Source organism: Equus caballus, chromosome 21 (assembly GCF_041296265.1).
Source record: "Equus caballus isolate H_3958 breed thoroughbred chromosome 21, TB-T2T, whole genome shotgun sequence".
In the NCBI taxonomy this organism is placed as follows: Eukaryota; Metazoa; Chordata; class Mammalia; order Perissodactyla; family Equidae; genus Equus; species Equus caballus.
Window position 1 is genome coordinate 68,513,199 of NC_091704.1, and position 14,948 is coordinate 68,528,146.

A 14,948-nucleotide genomic window follows, 5' to 3' on the forward strand; every position below is an offset into this window, starting at 1 on the left:
GGGATATCTTCCCATAGGAGGCTAATAGTGTCTGCTCATCTTTCTTCTAATTTGTTGGCAGCTGTTGATGTTCGAGAATGTAATTTTTCAAAGCAACTTGTTTTCTTCTCTGGTTATGAAAGTCTCCCTTGTCGATGTGTATGTTGGCAGATGATGGACGTTGGATGGAGCTGGGTCCAGGCTCAGCCCAATTGCTCTCAGATAAGCCTGAGGATGTCTACAAAGCCATTGGCTGGCTGTGCACAAGTCCACCTAGAGGAGAGCATGAGGCACACACTTGGGGGAGGGGGGCGCATCCAAGGCAGGAGAGAGCCAGGAGGTGGAATGTGGTCCAGGGAGGAGGACTCGTTCGGCTGGTAAGGCTTTGGGCTGCCTCCAGGAGACAGTCTTTGGACTCTAAGAGGACTTGATGGTTTTCACTCATATTTGTCTTCCTGTTTGGGGCATTTCAGTAAAAACTGAAAATCCTGTGGAAAACGTTGGGGCCCAAGGGGCTCCACCCTAGTGGTTGTGCACAAACAGCATTGAAGGCAAAGGTGAAGCCATGATCTCCCTCTTCAGATGGCACAGCCTGACCATCCTGCAGGGAGAAGCATGGCTGCCAGCCACGCTGTCGCCTCGCCAAGTTTCCGGGATGCCAGCGAGGGTCATGATGGGGTCACTCAGGGGCAGCAGAGCCAGGGAAACTGGCTGTGAGGCTAAGTCTGTGAGGGGGGCTCCAGGGGAGCCCAGAGAGGAACGTTCTGTCTTCTGCTCCACAGCAGTCCCGAGTATGAGTTAATATAACAATGATTTTCTCCTGAATCTTGAAGTAAAACAAGATTTGCGAAGATGCCCCGGCTCATCCTTTGCTTCGTGAGGTTCACCCTGTCCCCCACACTGCAGCGCGATGGTCATACTTGGGCTGAGGTGCCTCGGCAGCAGCCAGAAGTTTGGTCAAGAGCTCATGCGGTGCCTCTCGAAACATCCGTTACCAATCGGAGAGGCTTTGTGAGGAGTGAAGTGCGTGAGCTGAGTTGCACAGCGAGAGACGGAAAGAGAGGACAGAAACTGCCCAGAGATAGCCACTGTAATTAGTTCCTCAGATCTGCGTCTGGTGCTTTCGGTGGGTGTGTCTGTGGGTGTGTCTGTGTGTGTCAATATTTTTTTTTAACATGGTTGAGGGCAGGCAGTATATGCAACTTTTAAATTCGGCATTTAAAAAATTCAATGTCTAAAACAAGCATTTTTCTTACATGCAAAGTCTTTGTAAACATATTTCCAGAGTCTGTAGTCTTCACGGTATGGACCAAGGTATGTGAATAGCTGGCTCAGGAAACAAAGGCAAAATGGATTGGGTTCCATGCTCCACGAGATCCATGGGCGCCTTGACATTGTGCCGGTTCTCGGTATGCCCTGCCTGTCAAGATTTCTGAGCAAAATGCCCAGGACTTTTCCTTAAGTCCTCAGAGGAGTCCATGGCCCAAGTAATTTTAGAGGCAAGTTTTGGACTCTTGTGAAGGTTCTAAGGATATTTAGGTGGTGGAAGAAGGAGAGGAGATTGACGATGCTTCCCGGATGGGAAAAGGAAGGCCCAGCCCAGGGCTACCAGCAGCCCTGCCCTATGGCTTGGCGCACCTTTAAGCGGAGTTGTAACGTGAGAGTTTGACTTACTTTTGTTTGTAGAAGGCTTGAACTATTTTATACCAAGTGTTTCTCCTGAACAGATTCTATTATGTTTCTAAGAAAATTATAAAAAACAGTAAAGCCAAGTTGTATTCACATAAAAAGAAACTATGGCAGGTTTGTGGGAATTGTTCCATACTGACAGTGGAAATGCCTCCATTTTTCAGTGTCATCAAGATCAGTGGTTTTTATTTCACATTATACCATGTATATTATGTATCACGGCTATGCGACGTTGGTTTTTGGCCTCACAGCTGCGATGATTCTGCATTTGGAGCCTTTTGGCTGCTTTTCTGTTGTTCTTCTGTTTCCTCCCATTTCTTACATTTGCTTTTTCTACCCCGCAGCCTTATAAATTATAATTGGTGTGTCCACTCTGGGGCTGCAAAGACGTCTTGGCGGCGCTCGGGCTTTTCACATTGCCTCGTTAGGTCCTCTGTCTCCACCATCTTAAGCTATTCCAACTGGGGTGATCCATTCTCTGCCCTTCTCCTAACGGCACATCATTAAGAAACCCTCCTAAACAAAGATTATTCACATGGCATCTGGAAACGCCAAGTGTCTGTTTTGTTTCACAGGCAGAGCTCTGGGGAAACATCTTGATTTCAGCTCATGAAAGAGTCAAAATCCACGCACACTTCTGTGCTGATATCTGAGGTTCCCTGAGCAGAAGCGAGGTGTGTCTGGCAGCCACCCAGTGGTCATCTTGTCCCACTTTGTTTTGTGTTTCCTAGGTCCACAAGTTGGAACAAAGCAGGTGGCTGGTATTACTCAAATCAGCCAGGCTTCCCAGGCGGGACCTGGAGGACTCAGCCACCAGCCACTGTGGTACTTCCCCAGGCTGAGGGCTGCCCTTGCGGGCACACATTTATGGCTCTCAGTGCTGCCAGGACAGGTGGCTGTCACTCAACACTGTAGGCAGGATTTCCTAGCACCATTTGTTCAATATTCCGTATCCCTAATTGTCAACAGTCATGAGTTATTTCTTAATAAAATGACTTTCCCCTCTCCATTTATAAAACAATATTTTTTTTTGATCATTTAATGCAAATTCTTAGCAAGGGTACTTAGCTTTAATAAAATACCTTGTCATGAAGGACCAGCCAGGCAGCCCCAGTACTGGAACTACTATTCAGACTCAGAGGCCACTCACTCGCGTGGACCAGTGCCTGCTGCTTACAGCTGAGCCCACCCAGAGCAGCCAAGAGCTGGCCGGGACTTAGCACCAGTCAGTCTCTCAAAGAGCAGATCAGTGCGAGCTTCATTTTAGAATCTAGTTTCAGTTTCTTTTTTCTGCTTATTCTCTTTGACGTTTCAAGACTAACTGCGCTCCCTCGTTCTCTTTTCAGGAGCCGCTCTCCGTCTTCTGGAGAGTAGTCTTTCACAACTCAGTGAACACACGGAATAACGACAGGGCAGACGCCGCGTCGCGACACAAACCTATGAGAAGGCCATCATAAATATCAGGTAGTCACGGCTGGATTCAGTTCAGGGAGGTGCGGCTGGACACGGTGAGACGGCGATAAAGCACAGCGTTAACTGTGAGGGGTTCCTCTACGTCAGTCAGACGGGGTGCACACGACTTCTACACGTCAGTGCATCTGTCACAACTTTCAGGTAGGCTGTTCTGAATCAAGCCATCCACTTTTACTTTCCTAAGTCATCTTTAAAGACCTTTGTGGCTATAAACATGGACACTCACACGCTCAATCATCATTGTCCCAGGAGTTATGGTGGCTGCCTTGTGGTCCGATGGGATGGGTGTCACATGATTTTTGAAGACAGAAGGACCTTGTCTTCATATGAAACTAAAGCACCTTCACATGTGCAAGTAATCTGAGATCCACCACACTTTTCTTCTAAATGAGATGTTTTAAAGATAACAATGCATATCCAACAATAAACAGACACCAGTTTGAAAAATCTGCCTTTTCTATAGGGAAAAAATAAGTTAAAGCGTGCAGGCAGGCTGTACGCTGACAGCTGAGGCCAAGAACTTGGGAAGACGAGGAAGGAGAGAAACTGACTTCCTGAGCCCACCTGGCAGATGGCCGTGGCCCATTAGCTGGCCTGCCCAGTCTGCTGATATGGTGATTTATTATTGGTCTATGTCAAAGGATGTTTCATCAGTATCACAGGGTGCCAGCTACAGTCCAGGCAAGTTCAGAGGCAGAAGGCCAGCTCGGAAAGGGCCACTGATCTCGGTAATCAAATGTGTGAGTGAACAGTGTTGTTACAGCCAGAGTTATTGGACAAACAGACCACACCTGCCCACAAGCGCTACCTTCGGGAGCAATGCGCATAGTCTCTATCCTTCTCAAGTCCAGTAGCAAGTGCATTAGGGAATGACAGCAATGGTCTGAACACAACACTCACTCATTGCCCTCCACTGCAGTCTGTTTGCCTGGATGTTCTGGACACCACTTGGCAAGAAATGACCCTCTGACTATCTGCTGGACGCATCCTTCTAGGGGCAATGCCAGGGACTGGCCCGGATTTTCAACTCAGAGCCGAAAGTCCACTACCGACGACTGGTTGGCAAGGACAGGGGCCGGACTTCAGAGAACAGGAGACCCAGATGAGGAATGCAGGCCCGGGCCATCAGCACTTTGAAGCTGCAACTTGACAGTTACTTCACTTTGTTCCGCCTTAAAAGTCGAAACACTTTATCCAACTTGTAAAACTGAAGGAGAGATTTATAAGGAGCCAGACACAGGCACGGAATTGTTTTCATTTTTACACGCTGCGTTTCTTTGCTGAATCACCCAAAGCCAACTGAAGGGCAGCAAAAGCTCCCTCAAAAGGAGGCGCTGGGGGTGTTAATTTTATGGGCTACGAGAAGCCAAAGGAATGGAAATTTTTATTATTCAGGGTTCAGCATGCCATTTTTACCAGATTTTCCTGTCTCACTATCCTAAGATGTTATCTTAAGAAGAATCAATAAGATCCATAGAGCTCTCATTTACATGGGGAAAGACAGGGTAAATGAAATTAGGAGGGACACGCAAACCAAAGAAACTGACCTCACTGTTCCAAACAGCCTTAATAATTCCCTGTTTCAGCAGAAGTCCTCCATCTGAAGGTTCTTCTCTCTGCAGCCCACTGAGGGTGATTGTATCTTTTAACTCAAAAGAAAAACTCTAGCTCATAAAAGGTAAAAGGAAAATCATTAGATTCTACATGACAATGAAGTCCCGGTCCATGGCGAAGCTGACCCTCTATCCAGTTGCCACGGAAAATTGGAAAAAAGAAGGCTGAGGGTTTGAGCTTGGAAGGACTTCAGAAATGATGGGCTTTCGCAGCCGTGTCTTACGTGTGGGTCTGAGCTCCAGGAAGCAAGGACAGTCACTGAGGGAGTGGAGATGCAAAGAGGAGGGGGCAGGAATTTCCCCCAAGTGCTGTTCTCAGAATTCATCCCTACTCTATTCCAAAGACTGAAAGTCTTTCTCATCACTGGACTTCAATGTGGGGAGGGCGGCTCCCTCCTGCTCGTCTTCCATACCCATTCAGTATCCAACCATTGAGCCAACTGTCTATATTACAAATGCCTTTGTTACGGAGTAGAAAATACTGGGGTGATAACTACATACAAGTGGGCAAATGAGCAATTTAGACCAGATGCAACTGAAATTGAGGACTGAATGCATAGGAGATGCCTCTCTCCACTTTACCAGGTTTAACATCCCAAATTCTCATGCCTGAGGCTAGTAACAACAGGCTGAGAGGACTCTGGTCTGTGGCTAAGACTGTTTCCCAGACCACAGCTGGCTGGTGGGGCTCTCAAACACCGACGCATTCCTGGTCTCTCCTCCTTTCCACAGGAATCACAAATCTGGGGTTGGGGATCAAAAATCTGAACTTTTTACAAAGCCTTCCCCTTCCTAGCCTGGTGGCCAAGATGACCAGCAGAGCTGGGAAGCTGACTCTAAGAAATGCAACATTGTGCTCTTCAGGACAGTCCAGGGTCCTGCAGTTGGGAACTGCCCTCGCTCCCACCCTCGTATTAATACAAAGTTGTACTCATGTCATTTTTTAGCTCTTATGAGCACTAGCCCGTGCCAGTGAAGAACCAGAGGGGAAGCCTGGCGAATAGCTTCTTCCACAGGAAGGCACACACCTTCATTCCTTGTCATTAGCAAATCAGAAAAGCCCACTCAGGCTCCTCCGTGGACCTGGCTGTGTGAAGTCCTCCTGGTTTTAAAGACGGTGCTCTGGAGCAGCCTTATAGCCCCCGCCCCAGTGCCGGAGCTTCGGGGACTGCAAAGTCATGTAAGCTTAGGCTCCTTCCCAAAGAAAGACCACTCGGGAACCAAAGTGGCTGAGGAGCTGGGAGGGCCCAGAGCTGCTCCTCGCACAGGGACCCTTCCAACCTTGAAATAAAGAGCTCTGAGAATAAAGGTAACTGTGTCCAATACTGACGCTCTTCCAAGCCTCCCAACACCCAACTTGAGAGCTGGGGAGACATTCCTATCCGAGGACGGTTCCATGGTGCAAAGTCTTTGTAACCTTATGTTTTGCTTGGACATGGAAGATTGTGATAATAGATGTATTCAGAACAGGGGACACCATTTAGGTTACAAAAATCCCTTATACCACCCTACCCCCAGGCAGACAGTTGTTTTCCCACTGGGCAGGGCCATATAGCTTCCTACATGAGCCTCCTCAGTTTTCTGCCCTCCAGAGGGGAAAGCGGTAGGATCCTCCCCGGATCGGTTTCTGCCCTGGGGACCCTCTACATCTCCTCAGTTCTTCTCTGGACACCAGACATGCCGCCTGCATGGGCTCCTCCCTGCCACTGGTTCATTTCCAGCCCCATGAGCAGCTCTCTTCTTTACTCATTCTGAACTGACCTGTCAGACTCACTGAGCCCCTCCACTCTCTTGTCAAAACATCCCAGCCGCCTCCCACATCATGCTGAGCACTGGGTGGGGTGGGGGCCAGCCTTGCCCAAGGTTGTCAACATCCTTCTGCGGCCACCGGCGACACGTGGACACACATGGAACCAGCTGAGCCTGCACTCAAATCTGCTTCTGCCAAACGAACTTGTTATTGGAATTATGTAATATAATTAAATTTGGTGTAGCTCCATGAAACATAAGCATGAAAATCGAGAAGCTTGTTTCTATGAAAACCAGGTCGAATTTTTGGAATGACTCAGTAAAGATCAGTCGTTAAGTGGAACTTCTGTCAGCTCAGGCGTGGCTGAGACCAAAGTAAACTAGGCAGAAAACATTAAAAATGTAAAATGGTTTTGTACTTGGATGAATGGGACAAGTTTGAACCTTCTTTAAAGAAACTCAAACTGGATGTCCTAGATAGCGGGCAGATTTTATGCAAATAATCAACTTAGATCTTTAATAAGCAGATCCCTACTCAAAATAAGCTTTGGTCACAACTAAAAGAACTAACAAATAGATGCACATTTGTGTATTTTTAGTGAAAATAAAAGTTCAAGGTGTGTGTGTGTTTTTACATTATTTCTCCCTTAATCTACTTTCATCACTAGTGGGTTGAACATGAGCTTCTCTTCCATCTGGAGAGAACCCTGGATCCTCCCTGCTGAACTCCTCACCTGTAAAGCCACTGCTCTCAGAGCATCTCCATCTGATGTGTGACAGGACCCTGGAGCCAGCAGTCCCCATCTTCGCCCCCTCTGCCCTGTGTCCCTATTTCAGGGAGTGGAACCCCCTCCTGGCTTCCTTCCTCCAGCCCTTCCCACATCTCCCCAAATCACAGATTCTACTTCCTGATTCTTCAGCAAAGCTGCATCCTCCTGTACGTCTGATGAAGCCGGGTCTGTGACAGTTCATTCTATGTGTCCACTTAGCTGGGCCACGGTCCCCAGATATTTGGTGAAACATGATCCTAGATGTAGCTGTGATGGTATTTTTTAGATGAGGTTCACATTTAAATTCGAGTGGAGTTTGATTAAAGCAGATTGCTCTCCACAGTGTGGGTGGGCTTTATCCAATCAGGTGTGAAAGCCTTAATAGAAAAAGACTGACCTTCCCCAGAAGAAGAGGGAATTCTGCCAGCAGACAAGCTTTACACTTGAACTACAGCATCAACTGTGGGTCTCCAGCCTGTTGGCCTATCTGCAGACTTTGGACTTGCCAGCCTCCACCATACATAACTACATGGGTCAATTCCTTAAAATCTCTCTCCACACACACACACACACACACACACACACTTGCACATGCACATGCACACCCTAGTGGTTCTGTTTGTTTGAAGAACCTGGACTAATACAAGATCTTGGTCACTCCTCATCCAAACTGCCTCTGCGCTGGCCCCTTGCTCCTGGGTTTGGCCTGATAAAGGCCAGTCTCCCATCTGTGCCAAGAATTATGTTCTGTGTTAATGCAAACGTGCCCCTGTACCATCTGAAATCCGTGCCCGTGCTGTTTCCTGGGAAACCCGCTCACCACCTGGGGAACATGCCATGTTGCTGTTCTCTTGCCTTCCTCCCCAAGTACTTACTGAGTGCAGAGAGTACGAGGCACGGAGCACCGGCAAAGCCCCGAGGAAGGGTGCCTTGGCTCTCAGGGCCAAGAAGGGGCCGTGGGTGAGCAAACATCCGGGCCAGGGGAAAGAGTCCAACCTCTAGCGCCGAGTCTCTTCACTTAGGTCTATGCCTAAGAACTTATTTATTCTCTCCAGGTACCTATGATGGCTGCTTTCGCCTTCAATTTGCAGTCCCGCCCCATTGTGAACCAGCCTTCGTAACATTTACAATCCTAACGATAAGGGAAGCACTGTAAGCTCAGCTTCGTGCAGGCACCTTGGAAGGTCATGAGAAGGAAGGAGGCAGGGACGCCACATGTCCCCAGGACCTTGGGGAACCCCTGTTCTAGCACTCAATGCCCCTGCCTGGGGGCCTCCCCTTGTTCCTGCTCCTGGGCTGCTGGCTCTCTTTGGTCAGCTCCTTTCTGACCAGCTCAGCAGGAGGAATCGCAATGCAGATAGCAAGATCTCCATCACCGTTGGAATCCCATGTCTTAAAGGGACGAGAGAGGCCATTTTGTGGACAAAGGGAAGGAGCAGGAAGGACAGGCCTGTGGGCTTCATCCTGATCAGGAGGGCCCCTGAGTATTTTCTCCTCGCACAAAGGACTTGAGTGAAGGAGACGAGAAAGGAAATTGAGAAGAAACAGCCACAAGAGGCAACTGTTCCTAATTGTCTTTAGGTTGAAATTTCACACTCATTGAGCTAAGAATGTGTGCACTGCCAGCATCAGAAACCCTGGAAGGAACTGCGCCTTAGACAAAAGACAGCTAAACACTGACGCCCTCAGAGGCCTCTTCCCACGACCTTTTCGCATCCTGGACATCACCCTTCAGTCCTGCTTCCTCCCTCGAGCCATGGACCACAGGCTCACAGGGTGGCTCACAGCCTCGCATTCCTGTGACGTGCTGTGTGTGCCGCTCTCACTCCATTCGGTGCATCCACTTCGTTGAAGTGAGTAGGTGAATGCTCAGTATCCCTGTACCGAACACGGCTGTGCAGCCTGTGGGCTGGGCACACCGGGCACATCAGGCAGGCGCCCTCAGCCAGGCGCCCTCAGCCAGGCGCAGCCTGGGGCCTCGGGGGTCTTCAAGAATGGCTGTGAGAAGAGATGGACAGACACACCCCAAGAGGGGCTGAGCACTAAGACGGGCCCCACAGAAAGCCGAGGTGAGAGGGCCGGTGATGACAAGGCCAGAGAGAAGCTCTGCATGGCAGTGATGGGGCTGAGAGGACACAGCGCTTGAAGGGACTGGCCCTAGAGGATCCTGGAGGCCACGCGATGGGATCCGGCTTCCAAGCACGTGACAGTGGACAGGCATGGGGGGCTTGACATAGAGGAGCGTCTACACTAGCTTCGTATTTTAGAAAGATCACGGCCACTGCAGAATGGATGAGAGACAGAGGGAGCTAGCCTGGTGGTAGGAAAGCTGACTGGAAGCTTCCACGCTTGCAAGGGTGAGATGCTGGTGGCCTGACTACGGCCATGGCAGTGGGCTCATCCCTTGAGAGGTGGACATTCTGTCTGTCCACAAAACCTGTGTTTCACAATTTGACCTTTCATGAGTGCCTTTGTGACACTCTCAGGCCTACGCACAGGTAAGATACTCAGCGCTTGTCGACGAACTCAGAATAAACATCACCATCCCTGCTTCAGAGACATGCAGGCGTGTTGTCAGCCAAATGGAGTAATGTCCCTAACACCTCCTCACGGGCTCGTCATGCTCAATCTCTGTTTGAGAGGATTTGCTTTTGTCTGTGAATGTAGAAATTCATGAGACTGTGACCATGTGCCGACAGGGCTCTGCGAGGCTGCGTGCTCTGTGCAGCCCTGCTCTGGACCACCGCCCTGGGCTGAAGATGTCCCAGGACTGCCGTCCTGGGTGTGACCACTGTGAGGCGGTGTGGGGCGGGGGCGAGAGGTGGCTTTGCAGTCAGGCTGCCTGGGTTCCAGCCGTGGCTCCACCATCCCCCGCTGTACAACCCTCAGGAAACCATCTGGGAAACCAGACCTCTGTCTCCATTTCCTCCTCTGCAAAGTTGAGACAGTCACCGTCCCTGCCGCAGACGGTGCTGGGAAGAGCCGGTGGGTACTAGTGGCTAAGTACTATGGAACCGTTAGCCACGGTTACTGTTATTTAATCCCTCCATCTCATCCTCATGCTTGCCCTTCCCTTCTACTCCTCAGTTCTCACCCTGGAAGGTGAGGTCATTCACATACAGTCTACATGGCTCCATAAATTCAGCCCCTCCGTCTATCTACCCAACATGCAGACAAGGAGGGAAAGCCATGTTTGCTTACTGCATTAACCTTATTTCATATGTATTTCTTGAAAATTAATGAAAAGCTGATAAATGCATGACTAGTAAATACAAATTTTTAAAAAGACACATGTCCATTTATTTTGTTGAATTACCTCTAAGTGCTTTTCTGACACGGGGAAAGGGGGATGTAATAAAGGGAATACAGAAAGTCTGCAATTTTAGGATATTCACTCTTAAGAGAATCACTGAGAAATTCTAGAACTAGTTTCCAAAAATGGGAGGGGAAGATGAAGGAATATGAAAAACAACGCCCCCAAGAAAAGCTAACCAAATGCATGTGTTTATGTCTAAAGAAAGGGACTGGATGCCATCTAAATTATGCTAAACTAAATTAGGGATGCCGGAAAGGCCCTCCACAGGTGTTCCCCATCTCACCCGAGAACAGAACGAAAGCCAAGGGTCACTGACGGCAGAATGTGACACCCACGTTCTACAGGGCAAAGGTTTGTAAGAAAGAGAAACTACAGCTCGTCCATCTTACAAATCCTGTCCTTCAAAGAGAAAAGATAACTAGATACTTGAAGATCTTCTGAGAGATGCTGCCGAAGCTTATCGAGTCACGAGAATGAGGAGAATCTTGGGGCCTCTGTAGCTGCTTTTGGGTATCACCTTATGGATGAGTGTTCCTGAAGCAGATGTTTCTTCTCCCACTACCTGCAGAGAACGTGGCTCTGAGGCTGCCCAGAGCACGTAGACATTTTGATAGCTGGCTAGGAAATCACACTATTTAGGTAAAAACCAGCTCTCTGAACGTGAGCTTGCATGTTCCACAGATCTGAGGATTCCAAATCTAATTTACTTCTTTAGTTACAGAAGCTTTCCTATCCTGAAGATATGACATTTTTCTAATTGAGAAAAGATAAAACATGTTTCCCAAATTGCTGAGAGGATAAACATATTAATAAATACATCAGGGAATCACTCTGAAAGATAACTACATACTAGTGATGGGAAGAGTGTAGACTTAAACTAGGATGGGGTTTTCTGAACTATTTGGGATACATTGCTGCAATAACATTAACACTTATTTTGCCCTGAAAAAGAGTGAAAGATAATAAAGATGAAATTTTCTGCTAAGACACTCATTTTGCTGGGAAAATGCTTTCATCTAACCCAGGAGTTGGCAAAAATTTTAGTTGAGAGCCAGACAGTAAATATTCTAGGTTGATGGGCCTTGTGATCTCTAGTGCAACTACTCTACCCCGCCATGACAGACAGCAGCCAGAGACAACTGGGAAACCAATGGGCGCGGCTGTGTCCCAATCAAACCTGGTTTTCAGAATCAGGCAGCGGGCTGCGTTTGGCCCACAGGCTGCAGTTTGCCAACCCCAGACTTAACCAGTTCCACATACAAATAATAGGATTGAATAGATCTGCAGAAACCCGGAAGCAATGGGTATGTCTGCAGTAGCCAGGATGCCTTTACAAGGCAGGTGCGTTAGTTTTATACCTATTTTGAGTGCAGCCAAAGCAGATTATTGGGAGGAACAGGACAAACCACTCCACTGTGGGAGACAGATGTTAACAATAAAACAACAACACCAACAACAGCAACAAGCCCCACTTGTCAGATCTTGAAGTTCTAGCGAAATAGTTGTAAATCCTAAAGAGACAGAATGAGGCCCACAGCAGACGGTTTCAAATACCGCAGCAAGGAGGAACGAAAACCTGCAGCACAAGACAGGCAGGGTGTGAAGTCCATTAAATAACAGCCACACCAAAGCTCTAAGCTTCTGAGAGCTACTAACTCATTTAAATCTCCCCATAAAACAATGAGGGGGATGCTATTCTTTACTCTTCTCATAGAGGACAAGAGTGAAGAGCAGAAAGGTTATGGAAGAGCTGGGCTGGGGTCTAAACCCAGTGAGTCCATATGATCCAGCTAGTCCACTTGTGCGTATTTACCCAAAGAACATGAAAACACTAATCAAAAAGATATATGCACCCCTATGTTCTTTGCAGACTTGGAAATAACATAAGTGCCCATTGATGGATGAATGGATAAAGAAGATGTGGTATAATGGAGCACTACTCAGTCATAAAAAAGATGAAATCTTGCCATTTGCAACAACATAGATGGACCTTGAGGGTATTTGCTAGGCAAAATAAGTCAAGATGGAGAAAACCCAATACCATGTGATTTCACTCATGGGTCGAAGATAAACAAACACACACACAGACACTAGAACAGATTGTTGGTTACCAGAGGGAAAGGGGGTGAGGGGAGGGCGGAAGAGGTAAAGGGGCGCATATGGATGGTGATGGATGACAACTAGACTTTTGGTAGTGAACATGATGCAGTCAATACAGACTGGAGAATATACTTGATGTATACTTGAAATTGATGTACACTTGAAATTGATACAAAGTTACAAATCAGTGGTATCACAATAAAAAAAAAAAAGGAATGAGCAAAATGAAAAAAAGCCAACCCAGTGAGTCCAGCTTCCAGGCCTGGGCTCTCACCGCCAATTTGGGACCCAAGCACTGTTCTGTGCCTGGCACTGCTCAAAGTGTTTATGCTGATAAACACATTCACTCATGGGAACCCATTTAACAACCCCAGGGGGAGCTGCTGTTAGATTTCCCATTTTACAGATGACAAAACTGAGGCCCAGAGATGGTGAGAGCCATTGCTGCAGCCACTCAACTCTCGAGGTCAAGGTCACACAGCTGGTAGGCGGCAGGGCCCCGGAGGAAGCCCCGTGAGCCAGCGCCATTCCCTGCTTTGCTGCACTGCTGCTCGATGGACTAGGGCTTCTCCAAGGCTGGCTTGTCCTGTGGGGCTAATCTAATGCAAGGTGGTTATGCAATGTGGCTTAGTTCTAAAGAGCCCTAGGAAAAATGTTCACACTCAGAAATTTCGTGAGCATTACATATCTTAACAGCAGAGTTGCAGATTTTGTTATGTGTACATATTTCATACACATATAAGCATGGAATTCATGACTATAGGTAAAAGTTTTGTATTTCTACTTTATGGCTAATTATCCACATGGAGCAGTGTTTTGAAAAGTCCTTAATGATTCTGTACTGAATCACTGTCAGAATACTTAGGGCCATGCTCTTTCCAAACGGTTTTCTCCTTAGTCATCACGACAGCCAGATTTTCTGTTAACATCTGAAATATCTCTTCCTGCTCCTCAGGAGAGCCCATTAGTGATGCTCTAGGGAAAGCCTGTGTGTCTAACATGAATTTAAACATTTCACAACTGATTTAGGTTCATTTTTCTTAAAATAAGTGACCTTCCCGCAGGAGATAGTTTAATTCCCGTCTCAAGGTGCAAAATGTAACTTAAATCATGGCTGAGTCACTAGAAACTGTGTTCCTACTCACTTTCTTTGGATCCTCATTTTCTTGGGAAGGAATGTCAGTTTCTCATTGTATTACAGAGGCTGGGACTCTCCCCACTGTGGCTTCTTCCTTCTATGAGAAGGATTTTAAGATGATGGCATCCTTCCTCCCACAGTTTCAGGCTTTTCTGGCAGTTCGCTTCAGTGTTTCTTGGATGTTCATTCCTAGATAAATACTTTGAAATAATCTTCTCCAGACTCACGAGTCGATTTTCTAAGAATGCGTTCCAGGTGGCCTCATCCAGCATATCTGGACGTCTTGAGCCCGGACGCAGCCTCTCAGTTCCTGAGGCTCATGCAGTCAATCAGTTGGGGGCGCTGCAAGGGCCTGGGCCAAGTGGGATTGGTCAATTAGGGCTGACCAACGGAGGGCTTATGTACCAGGGTTACCTGGAATCACTATAAATCCAATGAGTTTTAAGAGAGAAACTAAAGAAACCAATTTAACACAAACACAAATCAGATCTGCAAGCTACCTGACACCCGGATGAAATCAATGCTAATAGCCTGCCCAGATTTTCCATCACATTCTTTGCTGTCAGGTAACAAAAGAGACACAGGAAGAATATAATGGTCACACTCGAGTCCAGGAGCTAGCCACATCACCTTCTGAGTGGATAGCACACTGAAACTAAACACAACTGGTGACCTCATTTCTCTGCTTTTTTTGTTTTAATTTATGAAGGCAGTCATGACAACTGAATGATGGGGAACATGAGGCATAAACCTACATAGAGGAGTCTAGGTAAAGAATTTAAAAGGAAAGGAAAGAAATGACAGCAGACGTGTGAATATTTACCGGAGTTTACACAAAACGACAGCAGGATTTGATTTTTTACAATGATTTCTAATAATCTTTAAGTTTTATCTTTTAAGCTGTCAGATAGTTTCCAAAGTGAGGTCCAGGTGTGAAGCCACCACATGCTGTAGACAACTTTGCTGGCCAGTAGGTGCCATTAGGCCAGGCGTCTGCCAAAAATATATGGCTAACATTTGATGTTGGAGTCATCTTTCTGGATAAGGCTGGAACGATTCCATTCTCTGCAGGAAGGAGTTCTCACCGGGGCACCCTGAGATTAATCGGGTCCAGGAAATGA

At 47.4% G+C, this 14,948-nt stretch overlaps 1 protein-coding gene across 2 annotated transcripts in view; it reads right to left on the minus strand.

Moving 5' to 3' along the window:
• Positions 1-14,948, minus strand: part of ADAMTS16 (ADAM metallopeptidase with thrombospondin type 1 motif 16) — a 154,604-nt gene that overhangs the window by 15,801 nt on the left and 123,855 nt on the right. The window lies entirely within an intron of this gene.